The sequence below is a fragment of the Saccopteryx bilineata genome, chromosome 4, assembly GCF_036850765.1.
Source record: "Saccopteryx bilineata isolate mSacBil1 chromosome 4, mSacBil1_pri_phased_curated, whole genome shotgun sequence".
In the NCBI taxonomy this organism is placed as follows: Eukaryota; Metazoa; Chordata; class Mammalia; order Chiroptera; family Emballonuridae; genus Saccopteryx; species Saccopteryx bilineata.
Window position 1 is genome coordinate 101,735,893 of NC_089493.1, and position 20,591 is coordinate 101,756,483.

The 20,591-nt window shown below is 38.0% G+C and overlaps 1 protein-coding gene and 1 pseudogene across 2 annotated transcripts in view; one reads left to right on the plus strand and one right to left on the minus strand.

The window, feature by feature from the left end:
* Positions 1-20,591, minus strand: part of PRKD1 (protein kinase D1) — a 394,696-nt gene that overhangs the window by 272,381 nt on the left and 101,724 nt on the right. The gene's annotated exons all lie outside the window — the stretch shown is intronic.
* On the plus strand, positions 8,152-20,369 carry LOC136333931 (centromere protein P pseudogene; annotated as a pseudogene).

A 20,591-nucleotide genomic window follows, 5' to 3' on the forward strand; every position in this document is an offset into this window, starting at 1 on the left:
GTACTCCTCCAGCTCACAGGAAAGGAAATGAGAAGGAACTTACAGGTAAAAGCAACTAATAATATAAAACAATGGTTTCGAGTCATGAAAGTGTAAGCTTGTTTTCACTCAATAGAAAGGGGATCAATGTGGCCAGGAGCACAGCATCTCCTGGAGGTGTAAATAAGGGGACAGATAGAACCAACCAGAGCAAAATGCTGAATGGCCTTGTGTAACTTGCTGAGGAACAACAAGGTGAACCAATGAAGGGAACGGTAAAATATTTTCAGCAGGAAATTTTAAGAAATGTTTTAGAAAGACAATAGTTGAAATGCTAACCATGAATAATAGTCACGTGTAATTGCAACAGTCTTCAGGTGTTATCAGAGCTTGGATCAGTAAGGAAACAGACTTTTAAAGAAACAGAATGTGTAAGGGTCAGCAACAAGCAACTGATTGTGTTCAATGAGATACGGTGAAAATGGAGGGTCAAGACAATGCAGCTTTCTAGATTAAACTCTAGGGGTCATTAATGGTGACGGAGAAAAGGGGGAAAAACTGAATTTGCCTTACAACTCGCTGAGTTTGAAATTCCAGTATAGTATGCTTAGAGGTGGTCAAAACAGAATTTAGGATTATGGGAACTACATTGACAGTCAGGATAGAATTTCATAATGATTAAGTGAAAAATCATTCTCTTGAATTCTCTCAATGAAATTGTGTAGATTGAAAAGACAGTTAAAATAGATATTTAAAAATAATCAGAAAGAAAAGCCAAGAGAAGGAAAAATGGGAAGACGGTTATGTGGTAACTGGTACACAAGGTACTTGTGTGTGGTTTAGGCGTCCGTGATCACAATTCAGTCAACATTCAGCACCAAGTGCTTTGCTAAATCCTGATTATAGGCATACATCATTTTATTGTGCCTCACTTTACTGTAATATTTACATTTTTTTTAAGTAAGAGAGAGAGAGAGAGACAGGCAGACATACAGACAGAAAGGGAGAGAGATGAGAAGCATCAATACTTCCTTGCAGCACCTTAGTTGTTCATTGATTGCTTTCTCAAATGTGCCCTAACCAGGAGGCTCCAGCCGAGCCAGTGACCCCTTGCTCAAGCTAGCAACCTTGGACTCAAGCCAGCAACCCTGGGCTCGAGCCAGAGACCACAGGGTCATGTCTGTGATCTCACGCTCAAGCCAGCAACCCCACACTCAGGATGGTGAGCCCACACTCAAGCCGGTGACCTCAGGGTTTTGAACCTGGGTCCTCAGCATCCCAGGTTGATGCTCTATCCACTGTGCCACTGTTTCAGGCATAATATTTACATTTTTATTTATACAATATTACAAATTTTGTGCAATACTGCAGATTTCTTTTACAAATTAAAGGTTGTGGCAACCCTACGTCATCAAGTCTATCATGCCAGTTTCCCAATAGCACTTTCTCATTCCATGTCTCTGTGTCACAATTCAGTAATTTCCACAATACTTCAAACTTTTTCATTATTACTATATCTGTTATGGTGATCTATAACCAGTGATTTTGATGTTACTATTATCATTTTGGGGCACCACAACCATGTCCATATAAAATGGTGAACTTGATAAATGTTGTGTGTTCTGACCATCCAGAGCTGTTCCCTCACCCCTCTCCCTCTCGTGAGGCCTTCCTAATTCCTGAGACACAACAACACTGTAACTAGGCCATTAATAATTCTACAATGCCCTCTAAGTATTCAAGTGAAAGAAAGTTACACATCTCTCACTTTTAATAAAAAAACTAGAACTGATTAATCTTAGTGAGGAAGGCATATCCAAGATAGAGAGGCCAAAAGGTAGGCCTCTTGAGCCAAATGGTTAGCCAAGTGGTGAAGCCAAAGGGAAAGCTCTTGAAGGAAATTAAAAGTGCTTCTCCAGTGAACACATGAATGATAAGAAGGTGAAACAGACTTGTTGCTGAGATGAAGAAGTTTCAGTGTCTGGACAGAATATCAAAACCAGCCACATTTCCTTAAACCAAAGCCTAACCCACAGCCAGGCCCTAACTCTCTTCAGTGAAGGCTTGAGAGAGGTAAGGAAGCTGCAGAAGAAAACTTTGAAACTAGCAGAGGTTGGTTCATGAGGTTTAAGGAAAGAAGCTATCTCCATAACATAAAAATGCAAGGTGAGGCAGCAAGTGCAGAGGTAGAAACTGCTGCAAGTCATCCAGAAGCTCTAAGATAATTAATGAAGGTGGCAACTCTAAACCACAGATTTCCAATGCAGATGAAACAGCCTTACACTCAAAGCATATTCCCTGTAGGCCTCAGAGCAGGAGTCAATACAGGTATTCCTCAAAGATTCAAAGGACAGGCTTGTTAGGAGCTAATGTACCTGGTGACTTCAGGTTGAAGCCAATTCTCATCTAACATTGCAAAATCCCTAGGGCCTTTAAGAACTATGCTAAATCTACTCTGCTTGTGATCTATAAATGAAACAACAAAGCATGGATAACAGAACATCTGTTTAGAATATGGTTTACTGAATATTTAGTTGAGACCCACTGCTCAGGAAAAAAATTATTTCTTTGAAAATATTACTACTCACTGACAATGAAGCCAAGACCTCTGATGAAGATGTATAAAAAGATTAGCATCTTCATGCCTGCTAACACAATGCTCATTTCGCCATTGATCAAGGAGTAATTTTAACTTCAACTCTTATTATTTAAGAAATACAGTTTGTAAGGCTATCGCTATAGATAGTGATTCCTCTGATCTATCTGGGCAAAGTAAATTAAAACATTCTGGAAAGGATTCATCATTCTAAAAGTCATTAAAAACAACTGTGACTCATGGAAAGTAGTTAAAAATCAACATTAACAGGGGTCTGGAAGAAGTTGATTTCAACCTTCACGGATGACTAAGGAGTTCAAACTTCAGTGGAGAAAGGACATGCAGATGTGGTGGACTAGCCAGAGAACTAGCATTACAAGTGGAGCCTGAAGATGTGACCATATTCCTGCAATCTCAGGATAAAACTTTAACTGATGAGGAGTTAATTCTTATGGATGAGCAAAGAGAGCGGATGCTGTGAACACCGTTGAAATGACAACAAAAGATTTAGAATATTGCATAAACTTCATTGACAAAGTAGTGGTAAGGTTTGACAGGATTGACTCCAATTTAGAAGGTCTATTGTAAGTAAAGTGCTATCAAACATCACCAAATGCTGCAGAGAAATCAATTGTGAAAAGAAGCATCATTAGATCCTGTAAGCTTCATTGCTGCCTTTAAAAAAAAGAAAGAAAAGCATAATCATAGACATACGAGAACTTTTACAGCCAGTCAGGGCTTATAAAACAACAGGAAGAAAAACAGGTTCTCAAACTAATTACAGATACATTCACCCTTCTTTTTAAAAATCATTGATTAAAAAAATATTACAATGAACGAACCATGGTTAAAGTAATGCAAACTTTTGTTTGCAAAATAACAATGCCAAGTGACTCCAGATTAAACAAATAGCATCCTCCACAGGGAATGCCTACAGATGCTCATGTGAGAGCCCCTGTGTTCATGCACACACCCACACAACGTCCTTAAACACACACATTCACAGTCAAAGCAACCTTTTAAGTATTTTGCCTTCATCAGCCTGGTGACCACCAGTCATCATCTATCCTCCAGTACAATCATCTGTCCTCTCAAAGAAATTGGTGATAGCTGTAATCAGTAACTCAACATAGCATCCAGGTTTTATAACTAACTCTATGAACCAATTTGTTCTATATATAAATTTTTTTCTTTTTAAATTTCAGGATTAATATGCTGACCAGATCTTCAATATTCTTGACCTCCCACATCACTACAAAAAGCAATCTGATTTTCTTTTATAACCATTTGAATATATAATACCCAGTCACCTGCCTGTAAGTATTCATTGCATATGAGCTATAGAAAATAATCAGTTACAGATCAAGTTTAGTAGCTTCAAAGCAAATGACGTAGATATGATTTATAAAGAACCTTTGAGTGGTTTCTTTTCTCCAGAAATCATCTGAAGTTTATTCTCTATGCATTGTACAACCTTGTTTTATAATCTGTAAACATTCCTCTTAGATTCACTTTATGCCTTTCTAACTCTGCAAATAATGGCTCAAATTCAAAATGCCTTTGCCATCGGTCTAGTATGGTAATAGAGCAATAATTATTTTAGTGCTTCAATATGGACCGTCAAAAAGGTGACCTTATGTTGAACCTCCTGTAAGAGACACAGTGCTGTTTTTAAATGAAATCTCATGCTAAGAGATCCAACTGAAGAGAACAGTCACTATGTTTGCAGGCAGTTAATGTTCTGCCCTTTATTTTAGGTACATAATATCTGGATTTTCATCAACATTTTTTAAAATGTTGCTCTAAGTACAGAATCCTGGGTTTTGTTCATGCATATCTACAAACTATTGTGTTTAGGGAATATCCCACTAGCAGCTGGGATGCAAAAAAGGACATTCTTTCCTAATTCTTGCCACTAAGAAAATACTCCCACAATTCTTGTTTCAGTCCTACTACTTCTTAAAGGAATTTCTGACTGTGGAAGAGTGGCATATTTCTATGAAGAATCAAGATATTAAAAAATGTATATACCCTAAAAGAAAATGTTAAAGTTATGACAAAAATAAATTATACAAAAGACTAATTCAAGATTGGAAACAGTGGATATTTTAGTCACATTTGAATTCAAGTAGACCTGAACTCCCAAATTGGCAGGTAGAACCTTGCATAACCTTGAACAAGTGACTTGACTTTGCTGAGAATCCAGATGAAAATCACTGAATATTCCACATGAATAAACCAAGCCTAGCACTCGGTATCCCATAGGTACCAACTAAATATTACCTTCCTTCTTGCCTTTCCATTTTAATAATGTAAATGATAACACCATTACAGAATTCCATAATTTTCCATTATGTACATGTCTTGTTTGCATTCCAATGATTATTTGACACAGTGTAAACAAAGAACATCACAGATATCCCCCATTTTAAGTAACTAGCACAAGTGGATTCATAAATGGTTGTTTTTTAAATTTACCTGTGGCACTGTGGCAGTGATTCAGCTCACAAACACAAACAGAAACTTGACAGCTTGACTCTGCATATTCCTGTAAATATTTTACCCTCTAATGGCTTATTAAACAATTTATTTTTATAGGTAGGATATAAAACTAAGACTCATGGATACAGATAAAAGTAAAATGTTTACCTGGGGGAAACAGTAGGTGGGGAGGGGAGAAAAGAGGGACAAACATCTGGTGACAGAAAATGATCTGACTTTGGGTGGTGGGCACACAACACAATCAACAGTTTAAAAACTATAAAAATGTTTATCTGAAACCTACGTACGTTTATTGATCAATGTCACCCTATTAAATTTAATTTCAAAATTAAAAACAAATTTTCAATGCATTTTTTAAAAGACAGATCTCTCCACTGATAGAATGTAGAGAAATTTTATTCTTAAATAACAGTAGTTTTTTGTTGTGACTTAGGAATTTGTTTTAAGAAACGACTCTGAATATGAATGAGTGCTTCTGTAGAGGACTATATAAACTATTTTTCATAAGGTATTCTTAATGTTAGATATTCCTAGGCCCTGGACGATTGGCTCAGTGGTAGAGTGTCGGCCCAGCGTGTGGAAATCCCAGGTTTGATTCCAGGTCAGGGCACACAGGAGGGGTGACAATCTGCTTCTCCACCCCACCCCTTTATTTCTCTCTCTCTATCCCCCACCCCCACCCCAGCAGCCATGGCTCATAGAGCAAGTTGGCCAGGGACGCTGAGGATGGCACTATGGCCTCGCCTCCTGCACTAAAATAGCTGTTACATAGAATGGAGCAGTGGCTCCTGATGGGCAGGTTGGCAAAACAGAACCCATTCAAATGCAGATACCTTCAAGTGTGTGTGTGTGTGTGTGTGTGTGTGTGTATGTATACACACACATATATATATCATATATACATATATATCATATATACATATATATATTTGATGATATATATGATGATATATATTTGATGAATGAATATAAACAAAGGCCATAATTTTATTTATCTATTTTTAATAATTTTATTTAGAAAATTAAATTTAATGGGGTGACATTGCTCCTTAAGAGTAGATAGGTTGCAGGTAAACATTTCTATAACATTTGAACTGTTAATTATGTTGTACACCCATCACCCAGTCTAATTATTTTCCATCACTGTATTATTTGTCCCTCTTTAATCCAACACCCCAGACTCCCCAACCCCCATGTACCATTTCACTTTTTATAAAAGTTATAATTTTAAAATACTCAGTATCCTAATCCCATCAGATTGATTGTTACAAATGACAAAAACCACCATAAATGAATACAATGCTACCACTTCCTTTGTACTATCTACTAAACCGCATCAAATACAAAACACTCTTTAGTGAGGCACTGTCCTGTTACACAACCCAACAGCAGACATAAAAAGGAAGAAAGGCAAGTCCACTGTTGTATAACTCTTAAAATAAAGGGTTAGAGGACAGAAACATTAAGATGAGACCATTAGAAGTTGATGATGGAAGAGAAAAAAAAGGATTTTAATCTTTGGTTTCTAATTATAAACATTCCAAATATATTCACATTAATATTTGTCATCTTAATGACGAATAGCTACCAACTAAAGACAAAGAAAGAGGAGCCCAGTCCTGGCCAGTTGGCTCAGTGGTAGAGCATCAGCCCTGCATGTGGATGTCCCAGGTTTGATTCCAGATCAGGGCACACAGGAGAAGCATCCTCTCCACCCCTCCTCCTCTCTTCTACCTCTCCACCCCCTCCCCCATCTCTCTCCCTCTTCGGCAGCCATGGCTTCATTGGTTTGAGGGCATGCCTGAGTGCTGAGGATGGCTCCATGGAGCCTCTAATTCAGATGCTAAAATTAGCTTGGTTATGAGCATGGCTCCAGAAGGGGCTGCTGGGTGAACCCTGGTGGGGTGCATGCAGTAGTCTGTCTCTCTATCTCCCCTCCTCTCACATGGAAAAGAAGGAAAAAGAAGAAGAAAAAGAGTAGCCCATTTCTAATTGGAACGTGCAAGATTGTGTGTATTTTCCATTGTGTGCTTTGGTTCTCCAAATGTTCAATTTGAGAACTCTGAAGGTAGCCTTAGAAACTCCCCCAGTCCTCTATATGCCAACACATTCTTTGGACACACACTGCACGCATTCAGTATAATCAGAATAGGCACTGTTGGAATACAGTGCTTGAGGTCCTAGCATTTTTAAATCAGTTTGTGTGAATTTTAAGTAAGTTATCAGCAATGGTGAGGGTGAAGCAATTCTGTATTTGGAATCTTATTAAATGGCAAAATAATAGGACCCAAATATTCTAATGTTTCTTTATTCATTTCAGAGAAACAGGCTCTGTCACACTTGCTACCTTCTGCCAAAATCTACAAGGATCAAACTTCTTGGTAGCAGACTAAGCTAAATAATGTTTTGTCCAAGTTTCCAAAACAACTTTCACAATTTTCCATTTAAAAAGGTAGGAAACTGCATTTTATCATTTTGAACAACCAAAATGATTTTAAAAACAAACTTAACTCTTCCATTCCCCTTCAAAGCCCAAGCTGCCACATTTTTAGTAGCACCAGCACATGGTGACCCTTTAATGAGCTCTATCAACAAGAAGGTCATTTAAAGTCAACCTCATTTTCTGTTCAGGGCCCTACAACAATAATGTTAGGCTCTCTAATTATAAACTATGTAGCAAATGTCCTTTCAAAATGTTACTTGGAAAAAAAAAACTTGACTGACATCAACAGAATATATTGATATGCAGGAAACTTATTCACTATGATGGTAAAATTACTCTACCAGAAACCTTGTTAAGTAGGTACATTTTTTCACTGGTTGCCATTCTAGGCCACTAACTTGGGGCCAGTTCTAAAACTGGCCATAAAATTCCTAAATAGAGGCTTGAGAATGTCTTTTGATCAGGTTTTCTTTGTTTTGTTTTCTTTAATTCAGAGCCTTGTTATTGCAAATCCCATATTTGTCAGTAATAATGACAACATATTATGTAGTCTAACTGAATATTAACTCAGTAGGCATCTGCTTGTCAGGACATACAGAGAAAGCCAGAGAACCAATCACCTTTTAGATCGATGCCGTATTCCACTGGAGGATTTGAATGTCCAGATTTTACAATTTTCTTGGGTATGTATAAGAATTTTCCAAAAAGATATAATACTTTTGGTTCTAAAATCTAGTGGGCCTCTAGTTTTTCTTAATGAGGAATAAAAAGATGTATACTTTTCTGAGTTTCAGAAGAGAGACTGTCTCAGATTACATGGCCAGGAAATGAGATAGGTTTTTCCTGGTGAAATACAGATAACATAGCCCAAAGGGGAAAACAATGTATACAGAGACAGTTTCTTTACAATGCCATGAGTGCTATGACAAAGGTACACATAGAAGAGGGATGTGTGGCAGTTATGAGGTCTGATAAGTGATACTTGAACTAACATTTGACAGACAATAAGAAGTAGCAACTAGTCCGGCAAAAAGTCATACACATGTTTGAACATGTGTATATGCATGTATGCATCTGTGTGTGCGTCTGTGAGGAGTCATTGCTGTTGAAGGCAGGGGACTCCACTCTAATAAAAATAGCATAAATTGTCCATGTCTCTCAGTCTCATTTTTATGTCCCACCTAAGTATGGAATCATGCAGTTCTTAGTTTTTTTCTGATTTACTTATTTCATTCCGTATAATGTTATCAAGAGTGTGGTGGTTGGGGGGAGGAGAGGGAGGGAGAGTGGGGACGGGAGGGGCACAAAGAAAACCACAAAGAAAACCAGATAGAAGGTGACGGAGAACAATTTGACTTTGGGTGACGGATATGCAACATAATTGAATGACAAGATAACCTGGAGATGTTTTCTCTGAACATATGTACCCTGATTTATTGTCACCCCATTAAAATTTTTTAAAAATAGCATAAATTTCAATGGGATAGAGAATGACCTAATCCCCAAAAGGGCAGCTAGTAAAGAGTTTAAAATGGATAATGACATGGTTTGACTTACATTTTAGTTGTATCAAGTAGGACTTTAAAGATTAGATTGTTTATCAAATGTAACTTTCCAAATAGGGCCACCAATATTTTGTCAACACTCTCCCATCAAGAAGTGAGGTCTGCAATCCTTTCCCTGAAATTCTGACAGGTTTGTTACTGCAGTGGAAATAATGGTATGCAACTTCCTAGGTTTGTCCTTAGGAGACAGTGGACCTTCTCTCTGGCTCTCTTGGAGTTCTCCTTGAGACTGTCCCCCTTAGGAGGCCCCACTTGGAAACCAGCTGCTCTGCAGTCCTGCACAGGAGCCAGACATGGAACTAAAGAAGCCTCCAAATGCCTCCAACCACCAGCCACTGAAGCCTTCCTATCGGAGAGCCCAGATATCATGGGATATAGATTAAAAGAGCTCCCTCTGCCCCTTCTTCATCCTGACCTATAGAATCTATTATTTAAAAAGTTTTTTGTTATATCTCACTAATTCTTGGGATAATTTTTAACACAGCAATTGATAACAGGAATAAGGTCCATTTTTAAAAGAAATAAGATCCATTACAAGATCTTTTAGGAAGTTCACGATCAGATCTTCCTTAAATAGGAGCCAAAATAAAGTGCCTTTTACAAACTTAATAGGAAAGACTGTCACAGTGTGCTTTGACTTTTTACCTTTTTTTTTTTTTTTGTAATTTAAAGACAACTTTTTAAAATCAGTTTAGGTTCGCAGCACAATTGAGGGAAAGGCATGGACATTTCTCACATAATCCCTGCCCCCACATGTGCACAGACTCCCCACATCAACAGAGCGGTGCCTTTGTTGAGGAACCCACATTGACAAATCATTATATGACCCCAAAACCCATAGTTTACCTTAAGGTTCACTCTTGGCGTTGTACTTTCTGTAGGATTTAAGTATATTTATATATAATGTATAATGACATGTATTCATCACTCTAGTAACATACAAATTATTTTTACTCCCTTTAAAAAAATTTTTTCATGAGTTTTTCTAACCTAAGTATTTTAAACAAAATTTCTAATTTGGAGGGGAAAAACAGTTTGTTTGTATGTTTGTTTGTTGTTTGTATCTACTGTTGATATAATAAGCAACCTTCTTTTTAAAAATAACCCTTACGCATGAAGCCCATCATCACATAATATTTCTCTACTAGCAGAGAGAAACCTATCCCATTTCAGAAAAACAGACCTTCATTCGATTTCAGACAATTTTCCCACTTAAATCCCAGCATTATGCATACTTTGAACCAGATGTTGTTCTTAGTCACATGTTACTTTCTTTTATTTCACTAAGTTCCTATTTACTGCTAAAATATTTTTTAAACTTGCGTTTGCATATCAGGAAAAATAAAACACTCAAATGAAAATACAACTGATTCGCTTACTTCCTTTAAGCTGCCAGATTTCATAAAAAGTGCTTTTGTAATAAAAAAAAATTAATGAAGTAGTAATGTTTTGTGCAGACATTTGCTCCTCTGTCTACTTCATTTATAAATACATTTTAATGAGGTAATAGAAACCACACAGCTCTGCAAGTGTTTCTTTCTCTAACATTTGTTCTGAATTCAAAGATTAGAAACAGCTAATCTGCTGCATTTGGGGGGGGGGGGGCTGGTTTATAAATGCAGCATTTAAAGCACATTGTTCGAGCATCTGGAAAGCTAACATCTCATAAATAGTCCATCCTCCCAAACATATGATTAGACAATAAGGGTAATCTGAAATTTGTTTTAAATCAGTAGCCATAAAGTAGATACAGTGTACTACAAATTCTCCCTCCCTCCCACCTCACCCTCCACCCCAGAGTGTGTATTGAAACATGTCTTAATGGGCTTTCATTCACCAAGAAGACATTCAAAGTTGAAGTTTGTGAGATTAAATTGTGCACACTGTCAAATCTTCTCATTTAAGTAATCTATTATTTCACTGAATTATATCTAAGAATTAAGTCAGGTCTACCCCAAAGGTACTCTGTGTCTCCATTCTCATGTTAAAGAATTAAATGCAGTTTATTCAATAAAATATTTTTTCAGTCTTCCTCAAGTATGTACATACAGGGTGTCCATAAAGTCATGGTGCACTTTTGACCGGTCACAGGAAAGCAACAAAAGACGATAGAAATGTGAAATCTGCACCAAATAAAAGGAAAACTCTCCCAGTTTCATACCTATGCAGTTTGATGTGGGCTCACGCACAGATTTTTTTTTTTAGGGCTCCTTAGGTAGCTATCCTGTATAGCCTCTACAGCAGCGATTCTCAACCTGTGGGTTGCGACACCCGCGGGGGTCGAATGACCAAAACACAGGGGTCACCTAAAGTCATCGGAAAATACATATTTACTATACAATACAGGTTGAGAACCGCTGCTCTACAGACTCATCACTGACTGATGGCCTACCAGAACGGGGTTTCTCCACCAAACTGCTGGTTTCCTTCAACTGCTCATCCCACCGAGTAATGTTATTCCTATGTGGTGGTGCTTCATTATAAACACGGCGATATTCACATTGCACTTTGGTCACAGATTCTAATTTAGCGAGCCACAGAACACACTGAACTTTCCTCTGTACCGTCCACATCTCGAATGTCATGGTCGTGGGCTGCTCCGCTGTATACACAGTGTTATGTCATCATCTGCGCATGTGCACATGCTGCCACATCATCCTACAGAAACTAGGAGGGTTTTCCTTTTATTTGGTGCAGATTTCACATTTCTATCATCTTTTGTTGCTTTCCTGTGACCGGTCAAATGTGCACCATGACTTTTCGGACACACTGTATTTACCCATAACAATCAGCTGACTTAAAAAAGGACCTACTTTGGTCATGGCCACATTGCTTAGTGCACGGGTCGGGAAACTTTTTGGCTGAGAGAGCCATGAACGCCATATATTTTAAAATATAATTCTGTGAGAGCCATACAACGACCCGTGTACATTACGCATTATCCAATAAAAATCTGGTGTTGTCCTGGAGGACAGCTGTGATTGGCTCCAGCCACCCACAACCATGAACATGAGCAGTAGGAAATAAATGGATTGTAATACATGAAAGTGTTTTATATTTTTAACGTTATTGTTTTTTTTATTAAAGATTTGTCTGCGAGCCAGATGCAGCCATCAAAAGAGCCACATCTGGCTTGCAAGCCATAGGTTCCCAACCCCTGGCTTAGTGGATAAAGTGTTGACCTTGTGTGCCAAAGGCTTGACACAGGCTTGACACCCAGTCAGGCAGCTACAAGAGGCAACCAGTGAATGCACAACTAAGTAAAAAGAGCATACCATAGTTCAGACAGTCTACCTCTAATCAGTATGTTAGGAAAAAGTTACATATAACACAGTGTTTAAAATTTTTCCTATTTCTTATACTATATTCTTTTCCTTTCCAGATTAAAAACTACAATCTAAGCAACACTTAGAAAAAGCAGGGCCAGCTCATTTCATGTAAGACATGAGTCCCTGGGAGTCATAATGCACTGAGTTTATTGTAATATCCTGGAAAAACCTGTTATATTATTTTAAAAAAGTCTCTAATGAGGAATATATTACTTATCATTAAAGTATCCCATAATTGATGTATCATGAATTTGATCTTTAAAGTCATGGCAGTATTAGCTTATATTTATTGAGTGATGAGTGACAGACACAGAGCTAAGTGCTTACATAAATTATTTCATCTACTCTTCAAAACAATCTTATTAAGTGGGTACTGTTATTAGTCCACATTGTACAGATGAGTAAACTGGCTCAAAGAATGTTTACAAAATAGACCTAGTGTCACACATCTACAAAGTTCATAAAATTTTCAAGTTTGGAAGAAACATTTAAGAGGGCCTAATAAAATCGTCCTGTTTTGTAGATAAAAAAAACTGAAGCCAGTTTAATATCACAGTTAAGTTAGTGACAGAACAAGATCGAAACTTAGTTTTCCTCATTCAGGATCCATCATCACTCAAATGTGTCTTCATTTCTCAATGAGTACAGTGAGCTTTTAACTTTTTAGACTCTTTTGTTCCCCTATGTGTACCCATCCCTTCCTAAATCTGCTGTGTATTCTTCCACCTGTAATTCTTCCAAGCAATTCAATGATTGTTTAATAAGCAAAATGAGTTTATAATTGACAATTATTTTTATGTATATGTCAAGTATGTTACTTTGTCATTCAAAATGATGCTTGAGGGATGTGTCTATATAATATATGCATTTATATCTAGGCCATTTTTTAAAATTAATTTTAGAGAGAAGGGAGAGTGGAGAGAGAGACAGAGAAAGTGAGAGAAATATCGATTTGTGCTTGATTCTTGTATGTGCCCTGATTGAAGATCAAACCAATTGTGGTGTATCAGGATGACACTCTAATCAACTGACCTAACTTGCTAGTGCTCCAGATCATTATTTTTTTCAATTATTTTTTTTACATTTATTGATTTTAGAGAGAGAGGAAGGGGGGGGGGGGAGAGAGACAGGAACATCAAGCTGTTCCTGTATGTGCCCTGACCAGGAATCAAACTGGCATCGGCTGCAGTTTAGGATGATGCTCTAACCATCCGAGCTATCTGGCCAGGGCACCAGGTCACTATTTTTTAACTTCTAATTATACCCATCTTAAAAACATACCACATTATTACACTCTACCACTGAGCCAACTGGCAGGGCCTCCTCTTTTTTTTTTTTTTTTTTAATTTATTTATCACTCACCCATTCCTCCATTGGCTTATTTGTATTTTTCTTATCAATTTCTATTATTTTTTTTCTATTATATATGTTGTTTTCTCTCAGACCAACTTACCTCTTAGCTTTGTTCACACAGAGAGTTCAATTTTGAGATAGTAAAGTTTATTTTTTTCTCTTGATTAGCACAATAATTTAAATTGAGATGAGCACATATATCTTTCTTCAAAGTTTTTTTTAAAAATGACACCCTTATTCAGAACTTCCTCAAAGAAAATTAAAAGAGAATAATAAAAACGGGACTAATTCCTTGTTTGTATTGTGACTAGGTAAAACCCTTCTTATTAATCAAAAAATTCAGAATTCATCATTTCACTTTATGTGCAATTATCTCTTCATATTACTGTATTTTTCGCTCCATAAGATGCACCTGACCATAATACACACTTAGGGTTTTAAGGAGGAAAATAAGAAAAAAATATCTGAACCAAATGATGTGTTAAAATATTTAATAAAATACCATATTTTTCACTCCATAAGACACATGGAGATATATATATATACATATATATGTGTGTGTGTGTGTGTGTTGGTGGAAGTGTAAATTGGTACAACCCTAGAGTTAGAAAACAATCCATTTTTGAAAGATGGCACCTAATGAATGCTTTCCCTATCCTGGACCATTCTTTTAGAAATCATGTGATGAGTAAACAGTACTTTAAGTTCTACACATCAAACATGCTGTCACTATGAAACTACAAACAAGTCGCTCTGGCCAGATGGCTCAATGATAAGAGTGTCACCCTGGTGTATGGATGTCCTGGGTTCGATTCCCTGACAGGGCACAGGTGAAGTGACCATCAGCTTCTCCACCCCTCCCACTCCTCTCTCTCTCTCTCTCTCTCTCTCTCTCATCTCTCCCACTTGGCTCTGGCAAGTTGGCCCCAGGTACTGAGGATGGCTACGTGGCCTCAGGCACTAAAAATTGCTTAGTTGCAATGCCCCAGATGGGCAGAGTATCACCCCAAAGGGGGCTTGCCAAGTGGATCCGGGTCTAGGCACAGGTGGGAATCTGTCTCTCTGCCTCCTGTGCTCTCACTTAATTAAAAGAAAAAAATAAACTACAGGTAAGTCATTGATCTCATCCCTTTTTTTGGAAAGTAATATATTAAGCAAAATGATCTTCAAAATTCTATTCATTTATAATAAATCTGCTAAACTACATACACGTGTGGGCACGCACACACAGATGTGTGCACTATTCTCAAGAGCCTAAACAGCAGCTATGAAACCAAAATTTCATTTGAACATTCAGCTGCCCACAGTGGGATGGATAACTTCCTTTCTTCAGTGTATCTACTGAAATAAAAGCCATTACTCACAAACCAAAGGCAGTGTGCTTAGAGGAAATGGATTCTGATTATGCCAGATGTTACTATTGCTTCCAGAGCAGACAGAATTGAACAGACTCTCCTTCCCATTAAGTAGGAAACATTTCAGTATAAGAATATGGATAATATAGGATTCTACTTTACAACTAACTGAACACATATCCATTTTCTGAGCTATCTCCAAAAGAACCTTACTTGGTTGGGTTTTCCTCCTATACATTGAAACTGCTTTTCGTTGAATTCTATCAATTTCAACTTCATATATAAAAAAAGAAATCCGTTCTACTCCTCTATCTCCTATCCCTCAGCCTCATTACTGAATACACAGTAGTGAGTTTGAAAAAAAAGTAAAAGAAAAACCCTCAAGAGTAGCTATTCAAACCTCTCAAGACAGAGTACAGAGCAAAGGAAGACAGCTCCCTCCCAAAAGAGCGTGTCCTTCTCAGTCTTTCCTGGTGGAGATCCTCTACGTATGTCCTAACCTAGTCTTTCTGTAAAAGTTAATTATATGTGTTTTAATATTAAATTGCTTGTCTTCAGAAAACTAATTCTTTTAAACTGCATGAATTTATTTCAAGCAGGATTTCATCAAACTGTCTCTGCTAGGGACAGAAGTCGTCTGCTGTTCCAGTTCTGGCTGGGGGAACTCATAAATCTAAGCTGTGATTTGGGCAAAAATATAACTGTACCATTTAACTACTTTGTTATGGGTTGACATACCATTGTCAAACTTTTCTTATTTTCTTTGAAATAGAGGCCTGATATTTTTAATGATTTTTTTCTTTGCACAAGATTCTGACTTAATGTACACACATATAAATGAGTGAGACTGAAAAAAATAATTATAATTCTGTTCTCTTTCTCTTGCATAGTGCTAACATTACTGGTATTTCAGTAAAATAATTCTTTTTCTTTAACATTACCCCTCACATGGAACTAAGTTCTTGGTTTAGCTAGCCTTAAATCTTAGAACAACACAAATTAACCAAAGCACATTCTTAGTGTTTGGTTTTCCAGTTATAATTTCAATAGCATTTTCTCCCAGTGCTTTTGTTTTGTATTTCATTAAACAACAGAGGCATTATCTTGTAACATATTTATTAAAATAGCAATAACAATAAGTTACTAATATTTGCTATGTGCTAGGTACTTTACTAAGCATTTTATGAGTTACTTCATTAATGCTCCTACATTCTATGAAATAAATATTATTCCCATTTTAGGGAGGAGTAAACTGACTCATATCTGCTAAATAATAAGTCAAAGGTTAAAGATGGTAGGCTAAGATTCACATTCAGGCTGTGGACTCCAGAGACAATGCTCTTAAATGCTATGAATTACTACCTTCCATTACATAATACTGCACTAAGACTGACATTTTTCTCTGAGGAACTAACTTATCCTTCTCATTTGTGAACTTACAACCTGATAGATTAAAATAAAGAACTACAAACAAATGTAGGAACACCAAGCAACAAGTACATTTAAGTAAAATATCACAAACTCATGCTGTATCAGGCCCCCTGAGGCCATTTATTCAGCCCCCACCACACTTCCGGAAGGGGCACCTCTTTCATTGGTGGTCAGTGAGAGGAGCACTGTATGTGGCAGCCCTCCAACGGTCTGAGGGACAGTGAACTGGCCCCCTGTGTAAAAAGTCTGGGGACCCCTGCTGTAAATGGTGTTCCAGTGCACTGAGAAAAAGGAACTAATTTCAGAGAAATATTGGAGCAACTAAATAAATGAAAAGGTCAAAAGTATTCACTGCTTTTACTTAGCAACTTGGCTGTACTGATAGACACTAATAATAGTTTCCATCTCATATTCTATTTCCCACCTTTACTGGCTTGAATAATTGAAAACTGGATGACATGTTCAGTTTTTTATTTTTTATTGGGTAAAAATTCTTATAATTACATAGTACAGTTTACCTCAACAGCCAAGACACTGTACATTTAAAAAAATTAGTTGTTATTTTAGATCAACTTTGATTCAAATTGGCCTCTTCTTATTCAAAGACTCGTTTCTCAATCTGCACTGACCAAACTGAATGCTTGTCACTTCTGAGATTTGCTTTTCAAAGAAATTATTTTAAAATCCAGGTATAAAGAATGTGTTATAAATAACACATTCTTCCTGAGGTCCAGGACCCCTTTTTATATTTCATGCCATCATAAAATCCAATAAAACATATTTAAAATAAAAATGTATAATACATATAATTTAAAAGGTATGAGCTAAGCATCATGGGAGATGAGAGGAAAGAGAGGTTCACTAGAACAGACAATCAAGAAAGGCTCTATGGACAAGGTGGCAATTGTGCCAGGCTTTCAGTACTGCAGGGCTAAGCAGAAGCAGACTGAACAGAAGAGGGCATTTCAAACAAAAAGAGTGTGCTGACAAGAAGCAATCATGTCTCACTGCTGGAAAAATAAGGTGTTTAGAAGCAAATTAGCTTATTTTGGGTACCGAAGCTGGGTTGTCAAACAGAGATTTTGGTACTCTTTTGGGGAAGCCTTGAGGAATTGCTGATTATTTTAAACCATTCAGTCTTATATCAGAGCAGTGAACCAGGAAAATTTATATGGTAACCAGAAGTTGTATGGAACCCAGGGAGTTTATTACAAGGCTAGGGGGCTGAATAAGTAACCACTGATACTGAGGAACTTGAAGAACTATTAAGTGATGTTATAAACACAGAGTTCAAGAATGATGATAGGTGACTGGTGAAAGGAGAGCTGTAAGCAAGGTATTGGCAACCCTGGTGTCAGAACAATGTCTTAAAGAGTTTACGTGACCTCACCAATAAAGATAAAGAGCAGCAGCTAGTGTGAAGTAGGCAGTTGGAACTGCAGGGAGGAACTGCCAAGAAATCACATAACCAAAGTCTGGACTCACTGTTGGGCAGATAAAGTTATTTTTCCTCACCCTTATTGTTAAAGGTGGCCGCTGCTCTCAGGTGATACAGATACTTGCCTTTCTTGCTTGGGATGGGAGTGGTTATGCTAATGTGTGTTGAGGGAAGGCTTTCCCATCAAAAGGTTTTAAAAGGTAGAGCTAGGAGGCCATTTGAGGGAAGAATGATCACGTTTTTGGAGAGGAAGAGGCCATAGTGTAGCAGGGCAGGGAAGCCACATGAAGGAGGCAGCCAAAATGATGGAATGGGGAAAGGAGAAGCCAGTTTGTGGAGGAGAAAGAGATGGGGAACAGAGGTGAATAAGACTGGTGAGGTAGAAGCCTTTGATTCTAGGAAAACTTGAATGAGTCAGTAGCTTTGTGAGCACTGAATGAGTGGGTTTTGGAGCCCAGTGTGTTTGTTTTTACTCCTTTGCCGAGTGCGAGTCTGGAATAAAGAAAAATGGACCACCAGTTTTCGGCTCTGTTGATTCCTTATCTTCTGTCAGAATCAAATGTGAACCTGCATTGGCCAGGCGGCTGTGATGGTGGCCGTGAATACTGGCCTTACATTAACCCTTGGAATCAACTTCTTTTCCTAAGTCATAGGCAGTAGGGAAAGCAGTCTCCCTGGAGAGAGCGCTGAGAAAAAGGCTAGTATCATCAATGATCCAGATTTCAGGTAAGGGGAGAAGGTGGGAACCATGAAGGCCCTGTGAGATGAGCAATGGACATGCACTTTTTACGGCCAATAAACAGGCCAATGGGTGGGAAGGTCAGACCTGAGTGGGATAGACCGGGTAAGGATGCAGTTTAGTAGGAAGTTAGAGGATGAAATGGCAAGTCAGAAGATTCCACAAAGGATTCCTGAAAATCATAATAAAGTCACAACCATAGACCTCTCACTAGGATGGTTAGCTTAGATTTTGCCTGTAAGCATAGTTAAAATGATTCAATCTAGTTCTTTGCACAGTAGAAGATCTTTATATCCATGACTGAATTTAGACTTCAAATGCCCTGAAAACTGAAAAAAAGGATCATGCATCACCACACCATATGTAATTCCAAAAAATAAACTGTGATAGAAGTGATAGAAAAGAAACTAAGTACCCTTTTTTTTTAAGGGTTTATTTTCTTTTAAAGACTTCCAAATTAGTCCACAGTCCAGGAAGCTACTCTCTTCAATGACGGCCCTATGCTTCTGGGTTGCTCCAAACCCCCCAGTGCGGGTTGGATGCCGTGCCATTGCCATTGGGCTTCTGGTTGGAGTGAACCAACTCTCTCCAAGTGTAGAGACTATTAGGGTACAGCTGTGGCAATGTGCAGGGGGGATGGCAAGGAACCCTGCATACCTTGTGAGCGCGGGTTGTACGCACGGACATCTCACATACTACCTCGCCTCCCCCGCTGAGCTCTTAGTATGGTCCGCGCCCAGAGCACGAAGTTGGAAGAACCGTGAGAAGCTCGTGCCCATCAGGCTGTCTGTTCCGTTCGCACCACACCGTGGGTGCAAAGCAGGCCAAGGTCCGCAACCTGGAAGCCAAGATTGAGGCCATGACACGGGAGTTCGAGGAGCTGCCAGCACCAGGGGAAGACACCGCTGGAGTGCAAAAATCACTTCAAGAAACATACCAATCACATCCTGAAGAATAAGAATCTTCAAAAGATCTGAGAAGTAATCTTGGACATTTAGAATCAGAATTTGTATTTCTAAGTACGCTTACTAACATCAGTATAAGAAATTACTCCAATAAGACAGAAGACCTAACAAGCACTGAGATGACAGAAGAGTATAAAGAAAGTTAAACAGGGACAAAGATTATCAGGAAATTGCCATCTGATTGCATTTCAAGTTGAATTTCAGACTCTGAAGGTCCAGAATAAGGAGAATTTATCTTCTGTTATTACTGACCTCAGCATAATGGAGCGCACTGCATATTCAGAATTAAGTGAATTTGTGTCAAGAGCAGAAGAAAGAAGAGATCTGTTTATGTTTTTCCAAAGTCTACAGTACACTCTTTTGTGGAATGGAATGAATATCATAAGCGCACATTTAAGCATTTCAAGTAAAAGTACCCAGAGGCTGTGCTCCTCTCAGAGGCGGCCTCCTCCAGCTACATGGGGATCCAGAGCCTCAGACAGCCAGGGTTTGAACTGGTCATCGTTTGGAAGATAGAAATAGAGGGAGGAGGAAAGGTTTTGCAGGAGCTAGATCTTCTCACCCAAGTGCCTCAACAAGCTGCGGAGCTGGACAGGAACAGAGTGATGGAGACTGCCCCGCTCAGCTTCAGAACCATGCCGGGCGTCCTGGGCATCGAGGGGCTCCATTTATAAACATTTGCTATTTTCCACTTAAAAACCTTAGAACATGTTGTCTGTGCAGTTATGCCACATTATATAGAAACGGTCAGGACATGAAAAATACAGCTATTAAAATACAAAAAAAAAAAAAAAAAAAAAAACACTTCCAAATTAAATTATTTAAATTATTTTTAAAAATAAAAAATAAAACAACTACAAACAAAACCCACTACTTTTAGGTCTCCCTGCTTTACT